The sequence below is a fragment of the Haemorhous mexicanus genome, chromosome 11 (assembly GCF_027477595.1).
Source record: "Haemorhous mexicanus isolate bHaeMex1 chromosome 11, bHaeMex1.pri, whole genome shotgun sequence".
In the NCBI taxonomy this organism is placed as follows: Eukaryota; Metazoa; Chordata; class Aves; order Passeriformes; family Fringillidae; genus Haemorhous; species Haemorhous mexicanus.
Window position 1 is genome coordinate 7,653,411 of NC_082351.1, and position 18,938 is coordinate 7,672,348.

At 46.6% G+C, this 18,938-nt stretch overlaps 1 protein-coding gene across 2 annotated transcripts in view; it reads right to left on the reverse strand.

The window, feature by feature from the left end:
• RAD54L2 (RAD54 like 2) overlaps positions 1-8,689 on the reverse strand; it is a 69,023-nt gene extending 60,334 nt beyond the window's left edge. For both annotated transcript variants that reach the window (XM_059856238.1, XM_059856236.1), the window contains exon 1: positions 8,547-8,689. The gene's annotated coding sequence lies outside the window, so the exon portion shown is untranslated. The remainder of the gene's footprint in view (positions 1-8,546) is intronic.
• Between the last annotated feature and the right edge of the window lie 10,249 nt (positions 8,690-18,938).

The following is an 18,938-nucleotide window of genomic DNA, read 5'->3' on the forward strand; positions in this document are numbered from 1 at the left end:
GTCTTCTCTCATCCTTTCTTCTTACAGGAATGCAGTTGCCTCTACAGAGACCACTGCTGTTGGTCTCAATTTTGTGACCCAGGGCACAGGTAAACTTTTTTACATTCTATAACATATATTAAATAATGTCACAGCCAAGCATAGATAAAAGCGAGAAGAGAAGTGACAGGTCCCCTCAGCAACCATTAGAAAGATACCTGTCTGATATAGGATACAGGAGGAGTTCCAGCACATTAAGACCAAATGAAATTTAAAAATCTGAAATCCTAATCTCCTGAGTTCTACAATCTCCTCCAATCCCCAAAATCTTATACAGACTCCCCGACAATTAACTCTGTTTACCTTCAATCTTCCCTGCCATAAAGCAACTGCAAAGAAAAGCCAGAAGAACATTGTGGGGAGGGAGGGAAGGTAAAGAAACTGTTTACTTGTAACCACTTCTGTCTCTCTTCACTGCCTTCCTTCTCTTTGTCAGCAAAATGGGTCAGACAAGATATCAGAAAGGAGAGCAAGAAATGCAGAGGAGACACACCCCCTCCAAGCTGCAAGGAAATTGAAAGATAAACAACTTCCCTCAACAGAGGGATTCACCTCTAAGTCTTCCTGCACAGGCCAGCCCAGGAGTGCAAAAAAAAAGAATATAAGACTTTGCCAAAATAATAAAATAAAGTCTTAGAGGAGAAAACATAACACTTGGCTGGAAAATGCTCCAAGGTCAGCAGGACAGCCTCTTTCAGTGATAAAAGAAGTCACTTCTTACAGTGCTGACCCTTCCCCAAATCCAGATGTCCTGAACAGAGAGATTACATCTGATGCTTGCTGGAACAAGGGCTGGTGTAGGCCGACATTCCCTGCACAAGTCGAGGGGGTGCCAGGGGAAAGGCCACCCAGGACAATCTGCCAAGAACAGAGCACCCAGCTTCTGCATTTCCCACAGCCCTTGCTCTGACACAGGACTGGGCACACACCCATCCTCTGATGGGGAAAGGATCAGGATGTCTGGAAAGGTGCCTACCAGGCACAAGCTGCTGTCACAGCCAGATTTGCTCCCATTGTGCTTCCAGAAAGGTTTAGGAAAACATCCCAAACCAACTGTCCACAGAGAGCCCACAGACAACCAGTAATCTCCCTAATGGCCAAGGCAGAAGAGGACTCATGGATTTTTCCTCTCTGCATCCTTCACTGCTTTGGCAGACAGAGCACAGCAGAAACCATTCCTCTGCTGGACAAGGGACACAGTGATTTCATACTACCAGAGACACACAAGGTACAACATCCTTATGCATCCACACCCAGCTACCTCTGCCAGCAAGAGCACATGCAATTTCTTCCCCCAATGAAAAACCAATTTCTACAGAATGTAAAGACTATTCACTACTGGAGTAAACATCTTCAGAGCACATTATGAGATTTTTTTTGAGGAAAAACACTGGGGAAGATATTCCAACCTCTTCAGGAAATTAAACAGCCACCCATCCTTCCACATACAGCCCCTTCCTCTCCCCATCACCAAAAATGACAGCGTTTCCCAAAAAAAGAGATCACAAATATTTGATTTCATTTAAGTACATAGTGCACACAAGCACATTTATTCCCTCAAGAGAAAATGTAAACTTAATATATTAAAAGAAGTGCTGGAAGAGAACAACCTCCACCATCAGATCCTTTGACTGACTCTAGCATGTGCAGGAAGAGTCTGAACACTGGGTGAGATCTATTTAACAAGTGCCAATGCCCCTGCACTTGTGTGGTGGCAGGTACACTCATACATTTACAGTGCATTTCCTCACCCATATCTTCCAAAGGAAACTCCATCCTGACTTGATGACTTCGGGAGATGGAGACAACTTAATTTTCCTTAATACTTATAAGCATCTTCCTAATGTCTTCAGTGGTTGATCACATTGACTGTTAACAATCTGTGCCTCTTTCCTAATTTGAAATAATCTTTTTAACTTCCAGGCAGTGGATGCTATTGTATCTTTTTCCACTAAATTAAAGAGCCCTTTGGTACACAGCCTATTCTGCCCAAAGAAAATTGAGAAACTTTTAAATACCTTGTGATAAGCTAAACCAATTGAGCAGTTCAAGAAAAAGTTTAATAATGAGCAGTTTAATCCCTGAAATAACATTGAACAGTACATCTTTCTTGTCTTTGAACATCTCTCTAAAAACACCAACATTAAACCTTGTCAAAATACTCTGCAACTGATTTCACCTCTCTGTCCTCATTCAGTATTTCCTGTTATTAGGAATGTACGTTAGCATTTAAAAATTAATTAGCTTATTTTAAGCTCTGAGGACTCACTGCCATATATCTGCTCTTCTCCTGCCATCCTTTCCAAGGTCACTGGTTTATGGAAGCACAATTCTGTATTCTAAACCTACAGCCTCCAGTCTTTCCCATAACATGCATAACGTGCCTCAGCTCTATAAAAACATTTGGCCATATTAAACCCAGTTACCCAAACAATTCAGATGACACTGTACAGCTGCTGCTCCTTCTTCATGCTTCACCACTCAGGCACAACTTTTACATAATCCACAAATTTGAATAGCTCTAATTTCATGTTTTCTTCCAGGCCACTGACAAAATTACTACAAAGCTCTGGACCTACTATAAATCCCTGAAAAAAATCCTCCATTCATATTCTATTTTCCACATCCACTGATTTTAATCCAGTTGTTGACTCATAGATCACACATGAAACTGTATCTGTTGAACAAGATTCACTTTTCAACAACACCCTCATTGACTGAGGCAGTCATGGGAATACAATTACCACACAAATCCCATTTGTAAGTATGTGTTTGATACAAGAGATTTAATTAGAATTTTTTGATCTTCCAGAGCTCTGCTACTCCCCAGCCACGTAACAGAGTCTCTTTTGCTTCACTAATTTTGAGTAAATCCCACCAGCAGCCCTCCTCAATCAATTCCTTTTGGAACAACATTCCATTTTCCATGTTGACTGAGCAGGCAGCCGGAGCACCTGTGCCCCACTATCCACTCCCAGGCTTTGACAGGTCCATGGATTTTGCTTGGTTTGGGGTTTGGTTGGTTGTTGTATCAGCAACAAACAGCTAGAGCAAGTCACATTAGATCAATACATTTTAACAACCTATTTATTCTGGATTCAAAAATTCCAAATATAATAACCCACACTTCACTGATGCTGATATTCTGGGAAAGACTGGAGAAACTGGAGAAAATCTTTGGTGAATTACCATGTCTCTAAAATGTCATTTCCCTAGTTCTGTTGGGCTAGAAAAGTTCTCTTCACAAGAATTTTAGATAAAAACTTTCACTGTGAAGAGAAGATAGTACAAGTCAAAATTATGTTAATTCCACCACGTTTCAATTCCTTCCCATCCTGTTGTTGCCCTACAAACTCCTTGTACCCAACCAGCCAGGTTCTACATTTCTGTTGGTCAATTCTGCCCTTGCACAGCTCCACTTCTTTGGTAATTAGATCAAGCTGGTTTGCCACAGAGAATACCAGAGTAAAGTTTTCTGCCAAATCACTACAAAACCCCTTTAATTGCTTTTATAAGTTTAGTGCCTCTCTTATATAAAGCATGTTGTTTTGCACTTGACTCGACCAAAGTCCTCCTGGTTCAGTGTAAGTTTCAATGCATTTGTAACCCAGGAAAGCACGTGGGCATGTTGAGCTTTTCCACCTTAGGTTTTCTACTTATCTGCCATCCACCAGCATAGAAACAGCTACAGTGGCAGAAGAGAAATTTTGCTAATATGCTTAATTCTTGGCTAGCTCCTACCAGTACCATTGTCTGTGCACATGAAGAGAAGGAGGAAAGAGTAATTTAAGTCATACCAGCAAGCAGCTAGTTCAGCTCATCAACTCTCCTCTGCTTCAAAGAGGTGCCCAAGAAGCAAATGGTAGCTGCACTTTGCAGCTCAGAAATTCCTCTTAGGATTTAGGGCAGTAGTAGAGGGCACAGTTTGTATGGTCTGAATGCTGCACTCTGTGCTTATACCACAAGCTGCACTGATTGCATCTAACAGATTTCTTCAGCCTGGTTTCAAAGCAACTGGCTAAAAGTCTTCCCCTAAAGATTTCTGCATCTTTGAATGAGATCTTCAGTCATGAAATTATTCAGCACTTTTCTCCAACACAGGATCAATACTTCCTCCAGACAAGTGCCTACCAGCCTTCACATCTTTCCCGATGCTTGAATAACTGACTGTCACTAACACCAAACTTGGATCATTCTTCCTTTCTTTCTTTCTTTGTGCATTTCAACTTGCAGATACACTCTCAGAACAGCAGCTTTGGGACAAGCTGACAGGCCACCCCAAAGGGCTTCGGATCACTGCTCCTACTTGCAGGTTTTAGACCACTCTGAAAATGCTGCTATGAGCTCTAAGTGATGGATGTAAGACTTCAAGTGAGTCACAGATACCTTTGAAATGCCACAAGATTTTTGGAGGTGTCAGACTGACCCCAACTCCAGCAATACCACTGAGTAAGAGCAAGATTTCAATTACTGCAGCTGCTCTGAGATTGCAATAGCACTGAATCAGCCTTGCTCACAGGACTGCACAGAAATTCTGCTAATCCACATCAGGCATAAATTGAGTCAATAGTGCATCTGACCTTTAAGAATTTCTGAAAGGTTATTTTCTATACCTTGAGATATTTTTCAAAGTAACAAATCTTATTGATATTCTTATGCAGTTTTACATCTGCATGAATGAAAGCAATATAATACTTTTTCACCCTTTTATTCCCCCTCAAAACTTGTTTCAACTTCAGGTATACCAATTTTGCAGTTGGCATTTGCTGGTTATCACATACAAAATACTGATCAATAACTCACTATAATTTAGAATGGCATGCCACCAGCAAGCTGGTTTCAAAACATGATGACTTACAAAAAACAAACAACAAAACAATACCGGCACATTCTCAGAAACTCACCCAGCTTCTAAAGGTGCCTATTCAATAAATTTTACCTTCTCATACCAGCAAGAAGCTAGTTCCTGTAATTCCACCTTCTTTCTTCTCCCACTATATAATGATGCTTGATTTCATCAGCTCATTCTGTCCCTTTCTCAAACAACAAATGGTTATTTATTATTTCATCATTCTCCTTCCTCTTTAAAATTGTTTCTTAATAAGCATAAAGCCCTAAAAATTAAATGTGAGGTTTCTAAAAGTTAACAAAAACCAAAATTTTCATTCATTGTTTCAAATTACCTAAATATCAGATTCTACACAAGTCTTCTGTGCTGGCAAAAGTACTCAATAAGCACTGATTTGGGTGGCAGGGCTATCTATACCCCAGCTCTCTACAAATTATTTTTATACAGCTAAAATATTGCTTAAACACAACAAATTATTGTCTTGAGCATTCTCTGAAACAAGTTCAGCTGTAATTAACTCAACAATCAGGTAAATATACTGCAGAAATTATTTTGTGTAAAACAGAAAACATGCCTCAAAACTATATCTGTACCAAGGATCTAGGAATAATAAACAGCACTTAATCTTTGCAGAACCTAAATTCCAGAGAATTAGGTTTAAAACAAGAGACTTTGTTAACAGCGAATATTAATTTTCCCACAGGGTATTATCTCCCAAAAACTTCTAGGCACCTGATGGAAACAAGTCCAGAGAAATTACAGGAACATCATTGCAACTAACAGCATTCTCAAAAACCTTGTAACCAATTTTTTCATTCAACAGACCCCATAAACCACCACGTTTGAAAGCACACTTTCTGCATTGTTACATTCTGGATTAGATCACATGGGATTCAACTCCATCCCCATGGGAAAAGCTTGCCACTCCCATCCCAGCAGAGTGACTTGATACATCTCAAAGAAAGGTTTCAAACTACAAAATCCTGAGAAACAGAGTGAAAGCAAGGTAACAGGCAGACCTGTCAGCCGGGAACTCAGGATACCTGTGACAGCAGAAGGCTTAAGAAAGGAGCCAAGGAGCCAAGAGCCATACTAGTGACAGCTGGAATATGTGGAGAAGGATGGAACAACTGCTGCTCAGTGCTGCAGGGGGTGTGACGTGACGTGTGTGTACCCACACACGTATGTGTGCACATGAATGAGGCTGTGGCAGCAGGGTGAGAGACAGCAGTGGTACAAATACATCCCTGCACACAGGAGATGCAACACATGGTGATAGCACTGGGCTGTACCAGCAGGAGCACAGCCCCCTGACCCAGGGAAACCACAGCTCCCTGGCACTCAGCACTTTTCAGAGCCACTGCAAACACCACGGGCAGTTCTGGGCACCCCCAGTACGTACCAGGCACTGATCAACCAGAGTGGGTCTGGTGGAGGGCCACCAAGATGCTCAGAGGGACAAAGATGTGTGAAGAGAGGCTGTGGGAGATCCAGATTGGAGAAGAAAAGACTCTGGGGAGCTGACAGCAGATCTGCTGGACCTACAGGGGGTCGGTGCACAGGGGCACACAGCAGGATGTCAGACACAAACTGCAATGGTGCAGGTGTGACCTGACCTAGAGAAAAGGTCTTTCCTTTCCTGGTGAGGCCAGTCAAGCACCAGAGCAAGGACACAGAAACTGACAAACCTTTGTCTTTGGAGGGTTTAAGACCTGGTCTGACCTTGGTGTACATCCCACTGTAAGCAGCAGGTTGGACTAGATACCTCTTGAGGCCTTTCCAGTTTGAATTATTCCCTGATGTCAACTTGGATCCCAGAGAACACCACAATGTCCTGTTACAGATTTACTATGCCAGGTTACACCTTTCAAATCTTCACTAAAATGCCACCACTATGGAGAGGACACAAAACCCTTGCTGTTTGGTTCATCTCCTCACAAGATCACGGGCTCCCACCCAGGATCTGCAACAGCCTTGGGTATGTAATCTGGAATTCCAAGAGATTTTAGAGGTGCAGAAGTTACTACTGAGTGTAGAACAAGTGGAACCCAGTGCCTAAACATTCAGAGCTTTTTGGGGAGAAAGTGGTGTTCACTCCGAGGCAGAAAATGGCACACATCCACAACAGCTCTTCCTTAAAGTAGCAACTGTATATTTCTTGAAAATTTCCCATTCAGGACCTTCCCTCAAGGAACAACCCCTACATTCTGATGCTGTAAAGGCACAGGGTAAGAAGCTGCGTTGTTCTCTCTGTATAGTCAGGGGGTACAGCTCCACACCTGGGAAAAGAAGCCTCACTTAGCAAACCAAAACCATGCCAGCTCCCACCAGGAGCACCTGCAGTGGTCTAAGCAGACTGCTTTGTTTTTATTCTTCTGCTGGGTGCTGCTGCCCCTAGAGCAGAGCTACTTAAACAAAGGCTGTTATTCTAAATTAATTGATTCTGCATTGAAGCACACAGAGACCACTCACAAGGCCCATTACTCTAAGACAGGAAGGGGAGCTACCACCTTCAACAAGACAGCAGAACATCTCAAACCAGCACAGAAGTTTCTGCAGTGATTTTCTATAGGCTAAGTGATTATTCACCAAGTATGATGCTTGCATAACCATACAAAGGATATCCAGTGTTAACAGTTACAAAGACAAGCAAATGTAACCATCTTATTAGCATTAAAAAAAAAAAAAGAGAAAGAAAAAAAGAACTGTTACTTCTTTTTACTGTTTGGGTTTTTCCTGTTTAGTGTTTTGGGTTTGGGGTTTTTCTTTTTAGTTTTTTAAATCAAAATTCCCCCACCTGCACACAGACTGGAGGGATGTAGTAAACTTTTTAAAGCACCGGTTTTGTACCAATCTACTAAGAGACAGGAGGGGATTTCAATGGAGTTTGCAAGCATCTCTCAAATGTGAGCACTGAAATATACAGCCACCCAAAACCCATCCTCGGAGAGAGCAAGTTAAAAAGCTGGAGACAGGATCCGGAGGGGAGAGTTAACAGGATCAGCAGCACCAGCTCGGCACACCGAGCCTTCCCCTTCCACGGCTCACAAACAAGTCTCACGCAGACAATAAATTATGACTTTGCATGTCTGTTTACCAGTCCCACAGACCGTATTTACCAGTCCCACAGATCACTGCTGCTGGGCCACAGCAGAGCGTGACAGCCGCCGTGCCCGGGCTCCGCCAGGCCCTTCCGTCTCAGCACCGCGCTGCCAGCACGGGCGGACCCCCGGGAGCCACGGCACCCCCAGGGGCGCGTGCGCACCCCCCGGCTCCCCCACAATCAGAATCACAATCCACCCCGCTCAGGCCCCGAAGCTCGGCCAGGCGAGCCCCGGGCCGGCTGCCCCGCTCCCGGTAGCGGCTGCAGCCTCAGCCCCGGGCCCGGCCCCGCAGCCCCCGGCTCCTCGCCCCGCACCGGGACCCGCCCCCCGGGCGGCCCGGCAGCACCGCCCCTCCGCCCTCCCACCCCCGCAACGCTCCCGGCTCCTCGGACCGCGGCAGCCGCTCCCCCGCCGCCCCCACTCGGCGCCCACCGCGGGCCGGGCGGGCGCCCCGCGCACACCCCCGGCGGGGCGGGCGGGCCTTCGCCGGCGTGCCCCTGCCCGGCCCGCTCCGCTCCCATTGTGGCGGCGGCCCCGCAGCGCTGCACTCTCACCTGGGCGGCGGGCGGGGGCTGCGGCCCGGCGGCCCCGGGAGCTGCGGCCGCCCCGGGAGCTCCGGGAGCTGCGGCCGCCCCGCCGCCTCCTCCCGCCTCCGCCGCTCCTCGGGCTCCGCCGCCGCTCGGGGCCGCCCCCCGTCGCAGCGCCCGCCTCGTCCCCCGGGCAGCAACAGGCGCCTCCGCCGCGAAGGTTCCGCAGGGCGCAGAAAGGTTCCCCCCGGCCCGAGGGGTCCCGGGGCTGGAGCGGGACGAGGCGGGACGGGGCGGGATGGGGGCCCAGGCTGCTGCTGCCGCTGCCATGGGCTGTGAGGAGAGCGACTTCAAGGGGCAACCCCCCACCTCCCGCGGAAAGCTGCTAATTAGCCACAGGGACCCGTGGTCATTAAGGCTAAGTAGCCTCGGGGGCCTCTCCTCCCGGCGCCTCAGGCAGGGGCCATAAGGAGCTTAGCTCCGGGCCTTGGCCCGTCAGGGTTAAAGCCCTCCACATGCATAAAACCTCATCACGCTCCGAGCCCCTGTTCTAGCGCTGGGCTCTTCACAGGACAGAACTTTATTTCTCGTAGCCAGTGATACAGGACCCATTTATATTCATCTCTGCTGCTCCCTGCTCTCCTGCCACGAGCCTGGCTCTGCTGCCTCCATACCCTGCCCACAGGCACTGGCAACCATCGCTGAGCCCACCTAAACCCTTCCCCAGCTCCACATTTCCACTTCCCTCAGCCTGTCAAACCCAACCTTTCTGCAGCCTCCCCAGGGTTTTGTAAAATCCCAAGTCTCACATGCCAGGGGTATCCAAAAGCGAAGGCAGCATTTCAGATACAAATGCTGAGGAAAAGGTGAGCTCCTTGCTCATCTCCATGGGCTGGCTGTGGTCCCACAGACTGAGAGCCCAGCCTGCCCATGGCCTCTGTCACTGCCAGGACACTCTGCTGACACCACACCGAGATGCTCAGCCTGCACAGCAGCCTGAGTTCTGTGTTTTCATCTGTCACAAGGAACAAAAAAGCACAAGTCCAGCAGAGAAAGTGCCTGTCTGGCTCCCCCTGCTCAAATATCCAGAGCAAGAAAAATACAAGTGGAAGACTGGCATCTGGGCCTGGGTATGTACTGGCAACCTAAGCATCATCAGTGGAACTCAACTGTGAGTCCTTCAGGAGCCTCCTGGGTTTTGGGGAAGCCAGAGCTGATCCCAAATAAAAAGGCCACAGCACCACAGAGCTATCTCACAAACAGTGTGCCCCAGGGTACTTGGCAAAGGCACCAAGGGATCACAGTAAACCTTTACCCTTCTGCCCATCTAGACACATCCAAATCCTCCTTCTGCTGTTAAACCTGATATAAAAGTCCAGATTTTCCTTCCCTGCCTCAGCCTGTCACACAGGGGAGGCCTTCAGAGAGAGGGATGGTGGCAGAAACTTCAGCAGCAACTGAACAAGTCCAAGTTAAAGCAGGCAGAATGCCCCAGCAGAGCAGGGAGGAGTTTTTATGGGCTTTTAATGTGTTATGCTTCAGGCATTTGCCCCACCGCAACACGGACAAGCACAGCCCAGCCAAGGGTGGCTGCTCCACAGGCCAGTCCTCTGAGCACTCCAGCAGCTAAGCACCTCCTCCTTATTTCTCAAAGAAAACAGAAAGCCTAGAAAGTTATTCTTGGTTTCTGTAGATGTGCAACCACAAGATACCATGTATCTTTCACAGCCAACAAATCTTTGCAGTGGGACACCCATGTTGTCTGTGTGGACGCCTTGGGCTGGGTCTGCACGGGGAGCTGCCTGCACAGTCCCACTGCAGAGCTCACCCCTTCACACAGCTCCACATCTGCCACACTTCCCCAGCAGGGAGCTCGTGCTGCAGCCTCAGGACACCCACTGATGCCTCCAAAAGCACTCAGTCCAAGCAGCAAGTGGGGGTTATGACTGCTGGTTTGCAACACTGAGGCTGGAGTTGCATCATCCTGAGAGAACTGGGGTAGCAAACTCAGGCATTATTTCTCAAGGAAATGCCCTCAAGTCCCACCACACACAACAGGTCTGGCTCCTTAAGCAGGTACCAGCTGTCCTTTACCATCTCTGATGGAGGATTAGCTTGTAGCAATGACTCCTCCCAGAAAAAGCAAATAAATAAATGGTCAGAAATCTTCTAGGAAGGATCAGTGGTTGCCCCATAACTTCAGTGGAGCAGCCACCTACACAACCCCCCAAGTGCTTTTGCAGCCTTTCACACATCAGCCATCAACAGAAGAGCTCTTCAAACAGCCAACACTGTTCCTCAGGCCAGTGGCTGGTTGCTCACCACAACATGTGACCTCTGCCCTTCCCTCATGTCCTGTGCCTCAGCTGAACATGACAAGGTACCTGCAGCAGATTTTGTTCTGAGCTGGGCAGGCATCCAAGTATTGGGAAATTCCTGTAGCTGGGTGTTGGGAAGCACCAAAGCAAAGGAACATGGAGCACTCCTCCTGCTTTGCCAGGCTCTATTTCAGTCAGAGTTGACACTTAGCTTTTTGAACCCAACCTGTGCACAGACCCAAGGGGAGACCCATAAGATCTGAAGAGCAGTTGATTTTGGCCTGCAGATCAGTATGTGGGGGTGGAATATGTGATCAGCTACAGAACATTACCCCACCTGAGTCCCTGGCTTTCTAGAACACCCCACTGCACTGGGTCTCCTTTGGAGATCCCTGCATATATCCAAGGACAGCACAGCCACACCTCTAGGGGTGAATAAAGCTGACTGATTGATGCCCTACAACTGGATCCCAAAAGAGCAAGGCAGACATTGTCTTAATACAGGAAAGGCCATCAGATTTCAAAGCAAGAGCTTCAACTTCTGACTCTTTAAATGCTCATATCATTTACAGTCTGAATGAGGTTCTTGGGCAGTATCAGTTACATGGATTAGGAGCTGTAGAGGACATAAGCACAATTCCTCTTCCTGAGTTTTTTACAGCTTAATGGACAGGAAGCATTGTTGATGAGCCTCCAGCTTCTTACACTATGACCAGAATCTCCCCATCTTCCCTTTGTGCTTTTTTCTGTCCTAGAATCACTCTCAATTAACAGTACAAAAATAAAACCGATGTCATCCATCTCTCCTAAGCTGCACATGCATTATTCATCACCATGCCCTAATTGATTCTCTTATAACCATGAGCACTTCTGCACTTGGCTGTGTTCTTCTCGTCCAGCAGAGCACAATTTATAAAGTTTTATTCCACTTGGAAAAGGCACTTTCAAAGTGGTACCTTCCATGACTTCTCTGATCAGAACACCAGGTTTGATCTCAATGCATACAGACTTCAGTCCTGAGTTTTGTGCCCAGATAAAAGTGTCAATCAAGTAGCTCTGGTTCACTGATGCTCAGTGTCCTGACTGGGAGGTCAATACTCTTCTGGATACTCTGGGCCTTCTTCCCCATAACAGGATCTATAAAAGAGGTAAAAGGGAAGATTTGAAAAGCACTCCACATCCCTGATTAAATGCTCTGAAACATGTAATCTATAAAATATGTAGGGAGCTAAAATGCCCTCTCAACAGCTTTCCATGGAAGTTAGAGAAGCATCTCCTGAACTACTCAGCCAGAGGACAAGACTCTCTGAAGGCTCCCTCTAGAGCAAGAGAAAAATACATATCCCATTTACATAAGGATAACTCAGTTTTGCCTTCAGCACCCTGACACAAGATTACCTCTGGATTCTTTCATCTTCAGACTTGATCTCTGGATTCTTTCATCCTAAGATTTGACCAGGATTTCTGGGACCTGAAAGCCTGTGACAAAAAGCTTAGAAACAGCACATTTTTTTCAAGATGCAGTCCAGACACTCAGTGAGATGAGCAGGTCTGAATTTCACTCTGCAACCCAAGCAAATACAAGTCAGCATATGACACCCTATACAAAGCAATTAATAAATCAAACCTCACCATTGGCACAAGTATATTTGCTTTGATGGGACCATATATCCCAGCAATTTCTTCTCAATTTCTTCTCTAATGACAGCACAATTCCTCCTACTGGTGGAGGAAGATCCTTCTCTTAGATCCTTTTCTTTCAAATGTGGGGTCTAACCTGTTACATCAATTGCCACTGAAGAGACACAGAAATCAGTGTGCCATGGTGACACCACTTGTCCTCCCTGAAGACCTTCTGTGGCCAGGGCTGTCACACAGTGCTCTGCATCACACCAGCACTCACCATTAACCACATCTGAGTTGCCTCCTTTTCCTCGTGCCTTTACAAGTCTGTGATATTCCTCATTTCTCCATTTGGTGCTTGTTCCAGATGCTATTCACTGGTCCCTTTGCTTGCTGCTGCACTGTTCCAGTGTGAACGAAAGGGGGACACTCCAGCCAGTCCCTCACAGGGAGCCCATCCCAGCTACAGGATGGGAAACCTGACCGTGCTGCCGAGCTGTTTTCATCCTGAGAGAAGTGGAAAATCAGAAACACAAGTTCACTCAGTTTCTAATATCCCAACGTATCGTTGAGCTTTGTGCTGAAGGACTTGGTCAAGGAGTCACGAGAGAGCTCAACTCAGAGAAGCCTGTTGGGTTTGTGGTGCCCCAGCCTCAAGGGCATTAAATCAGCGGCATGATGGCTGGATTTCATCCGCACTTCCACACTCAGCCTGCAGCCTCCTTCTTCCCCGCTAGAAGGGGCTGAGACCCAGCCACGGCCGGGCAGGGTGTGAAACAAGGGAGTTTCGTCATGGGCAAGCTCAAGGCAAACCCACCACACAAAACAACTTGAACACTTCATCTGCCTGCTCGGCACGAGCCCAGTCCAGAAGGGATTCCGTGTCTCCACAAAGCAGGTTCTCTCTGTTGAAAAGCTGGCACTTTGGTTTCTTAACCCTCTGGTGAGCTGCTTTGGGGAGGATTTCAGTACTGAAACGCTGTTATGTCAGTGCATAGCACAGCACTGCTCACTTGAAACACTCTTCAGCCTTCAACACTCTGTTTTCAAACACCGGGTGTAGGAAGGTAAAACCAGGCACCACTTCTACCAGACGAAGCTGGAAAGGTTTATGGTTTTAGGAAAGTAAAGAAAATAGCAAAGATGTGATGGTATAACAGGAGGAAGAAAGATCCAGATAGAGTGTTTTGCCCATAGAAGAGGCAGTTTTATAATTAAAGAATTAAAAATAACAAGTTCACAAATGAATACAAGGCAACACCTTATTAGAAAAGGTCACACAGCTGCTCCTGGCAATCCCCAGAGCAGGGTGCTGGCTAAAACCAGACTCACTCTGCATAATCACCCACTCCAGCAGTGATGTCTATGAGGCCAGCAGTGAACCCCCAGACTCCCACAGTGCTCACACTTCCCACAGAGAGGGACGAAGTTAAACCCACAGCACCAGCAGATGTAAATGCATCCTTTAACTACCTTGTGATGGCCCATTAGCAAATTCACAGCAGGCAGCTCTTGGCTGATCCTTATTAGAAGCACAACCAACTTTTACAACACTCTGAGGAGACAGGGCAACCTCCTGCCGAGAGAAGAGCTAGGTCACAGACCTGCAGGTGGCTGCTGTTCACTTTGCCTATAGCCAGCTCTACTTTTCTGCCATTAGCTGTTGGGCAGGGAAGATGATACAACGCACAACCAATGTAAGCAGGTTTTTACTGCCAGTGCTCTGCCAATACCTCCTTTTCAATGCTACAGGGAGCTTTTCCCTGAGGAATTAGCTTTGATAACAGTTCATACAAGGAGGGTTTCCCCTGTGTGACGACACTGTCCCTGCTGGGCTGCAGATGCCAGGGCCATAGTGTCCCTAATGCCCTGACCAGCCTCACCTGGGACTTCCAACCACACACCCAACCCTGCTCTTTAGCACAGGGCCTCAATTTAAACCCAACTCTGGGCACTTAGTCTTGGTCTATGCCTGCTTTGTTTCGCTGGGTCTGGGCTGAAGTCTTTCCCCCCTCCTCCCCTTAACTTTCACTGTGCCTTATTGACATGAGCTTCTCTGGTGACCTGGATCCTTGGTGATGCTGCTTGCTGTTCCTCAGCCTGCCTAGCTTTTCTGACTGACTGGGGAGACCCCTGCCCTGCAGCTCCTGGGATCCCCTTGGCTCCTGGTTTCTCGTCCCTTTAAAGAGCAGAAGGTATTTGCTACGGATGGAGAAGTGAGGGACTATTCAGCCTCTGCTCTTCTCCCCATGGTTAAACCTGCTGACCTTCACCCTCAGAGTGTGGAGATCCTGGGGCTTTACCAGCCACAGGGAGGAAGGCTATAGATTTCTAGAGGCAGTGAGATTTTGTTTTGTTTTGCTTATTTCACAACTGTAGTTTAATTGATTAGCCTGAAATTTACCCTTACACAAGGGGGGCACAAAAAGGAGGGTTTTTTAGGAGATGAGAAGGATATGTGCAATTAAATGACTAATAATAAAAGACATTTTGGTTTTGAGTAGATATGCAATGGAAATAAGGACTATGAATGGATTATTAAGCTTTGGGAAGAGAATTTAGTGCACTTTTCATATTAGTGCTTAAGACCTACATTTGTTTCTTCAATCTGTAGATTCATCCAGGATTTATTATTAATCTGCAGCCATAAAACAAGGTAGAGAACTTTTCTCTGCTTTTCAGTATGCTTTCTACTCTTTTGTTCTTCATATAGGAGCTAATCTTTCGTTTATTAGAACAGTTGTAACACTGCAAATTCTTTAAGCAGCCCATATGTAGGTGTCGGCGTCGATTTCACTTTTCATTTATTAGCAGTAACACTTCTTTTTAGTATCATCATCCTGAAACAGTGTACCAGGGAGTGAGACTCCCCAGTCACACACGTGATTGTTAAGGCAAAGAGTGGCATCGGAGCTGCTCCTTTCCCTACACTCCCCTGGTATCCAAGGCTGGCTCCCACCTGGATCCCTGCAGGCATTGTCCACTATCCACCACACAGAGCCAGTTGTTCTAGAGGGATGCAATCATACTAATGGCAAAAACTGGTGTGCTTGAAAGGCACAATTCATAATGCTGTTCATCCCAGCCCCTCTTGTGTTTGGGAGTTATTTCTGCTTCTTCACTCAGTGGGAATACACTGGTCTAATTCAGTGCTCTGTGCAGCCTGCTCTTCTGCAGTGGGTGGTATCTGAGTTTTGAAACAGGCAAACACCATTGTAGGTTTGTTTTTTTTTTCTCCACAACAGGTGAATTCACTCGTTTGAAAAGCAGTCCCTGAACAACAACTGTTTTAAATGTTCTCTTTCATTGGCTCTTCTGGCTTTACAGTTTTTTCTGAGGTTTAGGAGCTCAAGCAAGTTTGTTTCAAAAGCACATTTTCATTACTGCAAGGATCAATCTCTGGGGCATGACCTAACTAGATAATATTGATAGTGGATGTATTTAAGTAGGGAACTTACGGAACTGTATGAACGAAAGAGGTAATTTGGAGCTGCCTGTATGGATAAAATGTCCTGATACATAAAACGAGAAGCACCATTAACATGTGATTTCTTCACCTGCATGGCTGGAGCTATGGTCAGTGACCTTCCTTGCTCAAATACAAGATCTGCCAGCTAGGCCAGTGCAGCAGGGAGGGGAGGACAATGCAATCAAGAGGCTGGACAATTATTTTTGGAAACTTACTGTTTACAGTTCAAAATAGCAGTTAAGGTGACAACATACCTGTTGTAAAAGCTTTGGAAACTGTACTGGGCCCTCTTTCAGGTGCTACCAAATGGTTATGAAACATCAAATAGTTCTTTTTATAGTGCAGAGATGTGCTCAGCATGTGGGGAATCAAGATTCAGATCCTTCCCTTTCTCCAGCTTCTGGTAGAGGAAAAAGCAGCCTCTGGGATTGACCTCATCACCCTGTGTGGTGACCCAGCACAGGACCCATGGACATGTCCAAATACACTCTTTCTGATTTGCAGCTGCTTCCTTGCCCCTCATTACCCATCTTATGGCCCTTGTGAGGACAAAAGTGGGAGGTAAATTGAGCCATACAGTTTGTATTCCTGTCTGCACTCTGCTCTAGACCACATAAAGGATGGTTTTGAAACAGATTAATTTGCTGAAGTTAATTGGCATTAGGAGAGGAAAGGTATCAGTAACAGCTTTATTTTTATTTCCAAGCATTTAAAATAACTATACAAACAAAAAAGCTAATTAATCAGCAAAGTGTCCTCACTGCAGCCAAGCTGCACACACCCATGGAGAGGGTTGTTACAGGCAGCTGAGCCTGCAAACCCTGCATAGCAACCAAAATTACGTGAAGTATTAGGGCAAAATTAAAGGAAAACCACACAAGAAGAGCCAGAAGAAGGCAGACAATGGCAGGACTGTAGATGCAGAGGGTCAGAAATCAGCCAAGTGATAGGAGTGAAGTTTACCCAGACATATTTGTGTGTACCTGCCACCAAGTTCCACAGCCTTGGTGTGCTCTGCCATGGAGTCACAGACAGGATGTGGGCAGAGGAGCTGACAGCCCTGCTTGCTCCTTGCACAGCCCCCTGCTCCACAGGAGTGAAGAGCAGTGGGCAGAGCAGGTTTTTCCACTGATAGAGCCTCCTGGAAGACCAGCAGCCAGAGGAGGTGTTTTGGCACATCTGCTGGCAGATGAGCTGGAGGCAGGACTCTGGCTCTCAGGATGCCTCGATGTTATCAGATTTGTGCCTCTCTCAGGGCTTTGCAGGAGAATTGCAGAGCTCTTCAGCTGTTTCAGGCTGGAGATAATTCCACAGCACACAAGCTTGTTTTTCTTAGTCATCTTTCATTTTCTTAGTCATTTTCAGCTAGTCCACACCCTGGATTTTAAATTGCTTGTGTACAGTCTGGGTGCAGAGCTGAGCAGGAATGGATTGCTCCCAGCTGGTGTCTGCGTGGGAAGGAGACTGCTGAATTCCCAAGAGATGTTTGGGACACAAGTACTCCCAGCAACTCCCCAGCACCAAGTGCTTTGAGATGGGATGAGAGGCACAGATCAGAACTGGCAGATCTGGATGCTGTGACTGTGGCTGAAGCACAGGGTGAAGTCAGAGTCCTTCCAGAAAGAAACAGCTCAGGGATGTGGATGCTGCACCTGACACTTACATGGGGAAGAGAGGAGCTACAGCCCTCCCTCCAGCAAATCCTCCTCAGCCAGTGCTGAATCCCTTCTGGGGATTTTTCCTAACTGAGCAAGCCCCCCTGCCTCAGACACTGTTTCCTTAGGAAGGAAGATACAAGCTCTGGAATTTGATAGTGTCTGGAGGCTGGCATATTCTCCTATGTGCCCAGGATAAGGGGTACAACACCAACTACAAAATATATGTGTTACTAAAGTCTTGGTAAACGGTCAGCCAGAGAGGACCAAGAGAGCAAAGTTGCATTAGAAAGAGGAGCAAAAACCTTTCTTTGAAAGCCTGGGGTGTCTGCAACCAGTCCAGTAAGACAAAAGGTTTTGTGAACCTGCCTGGAAGAAAGCTGCTTTCTTCCTCCTCCTTTCCCATTTTCCAAGGAGTCTGATGCTGATCAAGTCCAGGCAAAGAGGGAGCTAGTTCAGAAGAGCTGGAGCACTCCCTTTTCTCTTTGTGAAAGGGAGAGATGGGCAGTTGCATGGTTGGATCTGGAAATGTTGCTCTAAAGCAAACACTGAATATTCACCATCTGGATGGTGGGTAACCGCAGCTCGCTTGTAAAATTTTCCACAGCAGGCAATGTTGTTCCCTGGAGCTCCCCCTTGGGGATCCATCTTCCAGGGGATTCTCTCCTCACCCATGGCAGCTTTCTGTACCCTGGGAGAATGTAACAGTAGTTAACAGTAAGTAGTGGGAGGAGGCTGTGTCTCAAGGAGCTCATCTGGTCCGGTGCACCTCTCTGCTACAAAACAGGCTGGGAACAATCCCAGCCAGCCTGCTGGGTGAGGCTGGGATGAAGGGAATTCAAAATGTCTATGGTGAAATCTGGCCCTTATTATCCTAGTCACTAACATCCCACATATTTCAAGGAGACCAGCATTTACTCCCACGATCCAAAGACAAAGCAAAATAAATCTTGGTACTCTCAGCCACAGTGTAAAACTCTGATTTATTGAAAATAGCATCCTAGCCTTGAAGAGTGGCTAAACACACCTCCTTCCCCCTTCCTGGCTTAAAGCTTAGCATCCCTGTTGCTAAAATCTCCCGTGAGCTCTGCTGTCCAAACAGCCTGTAAAAGCAATAAACACCTCTCATTGTGTTCTCCCATCTTTTTAAGTTCTCTTCAGGCTAAAGCATTGTTTCCTTGCAGACTACACTGAAGACTGTTGCCCAGGTACTGCATTAAATGTAATGAAATGATGATAAGCATGCAAATGTTACATTAAACACAAATATAGGCTGTGAAATAAGGTAATACAGGAAAATTCCAGTCGATCCTATCCAGTTGTACTGGTGATTTGATGTGTCCAATAACTGAAA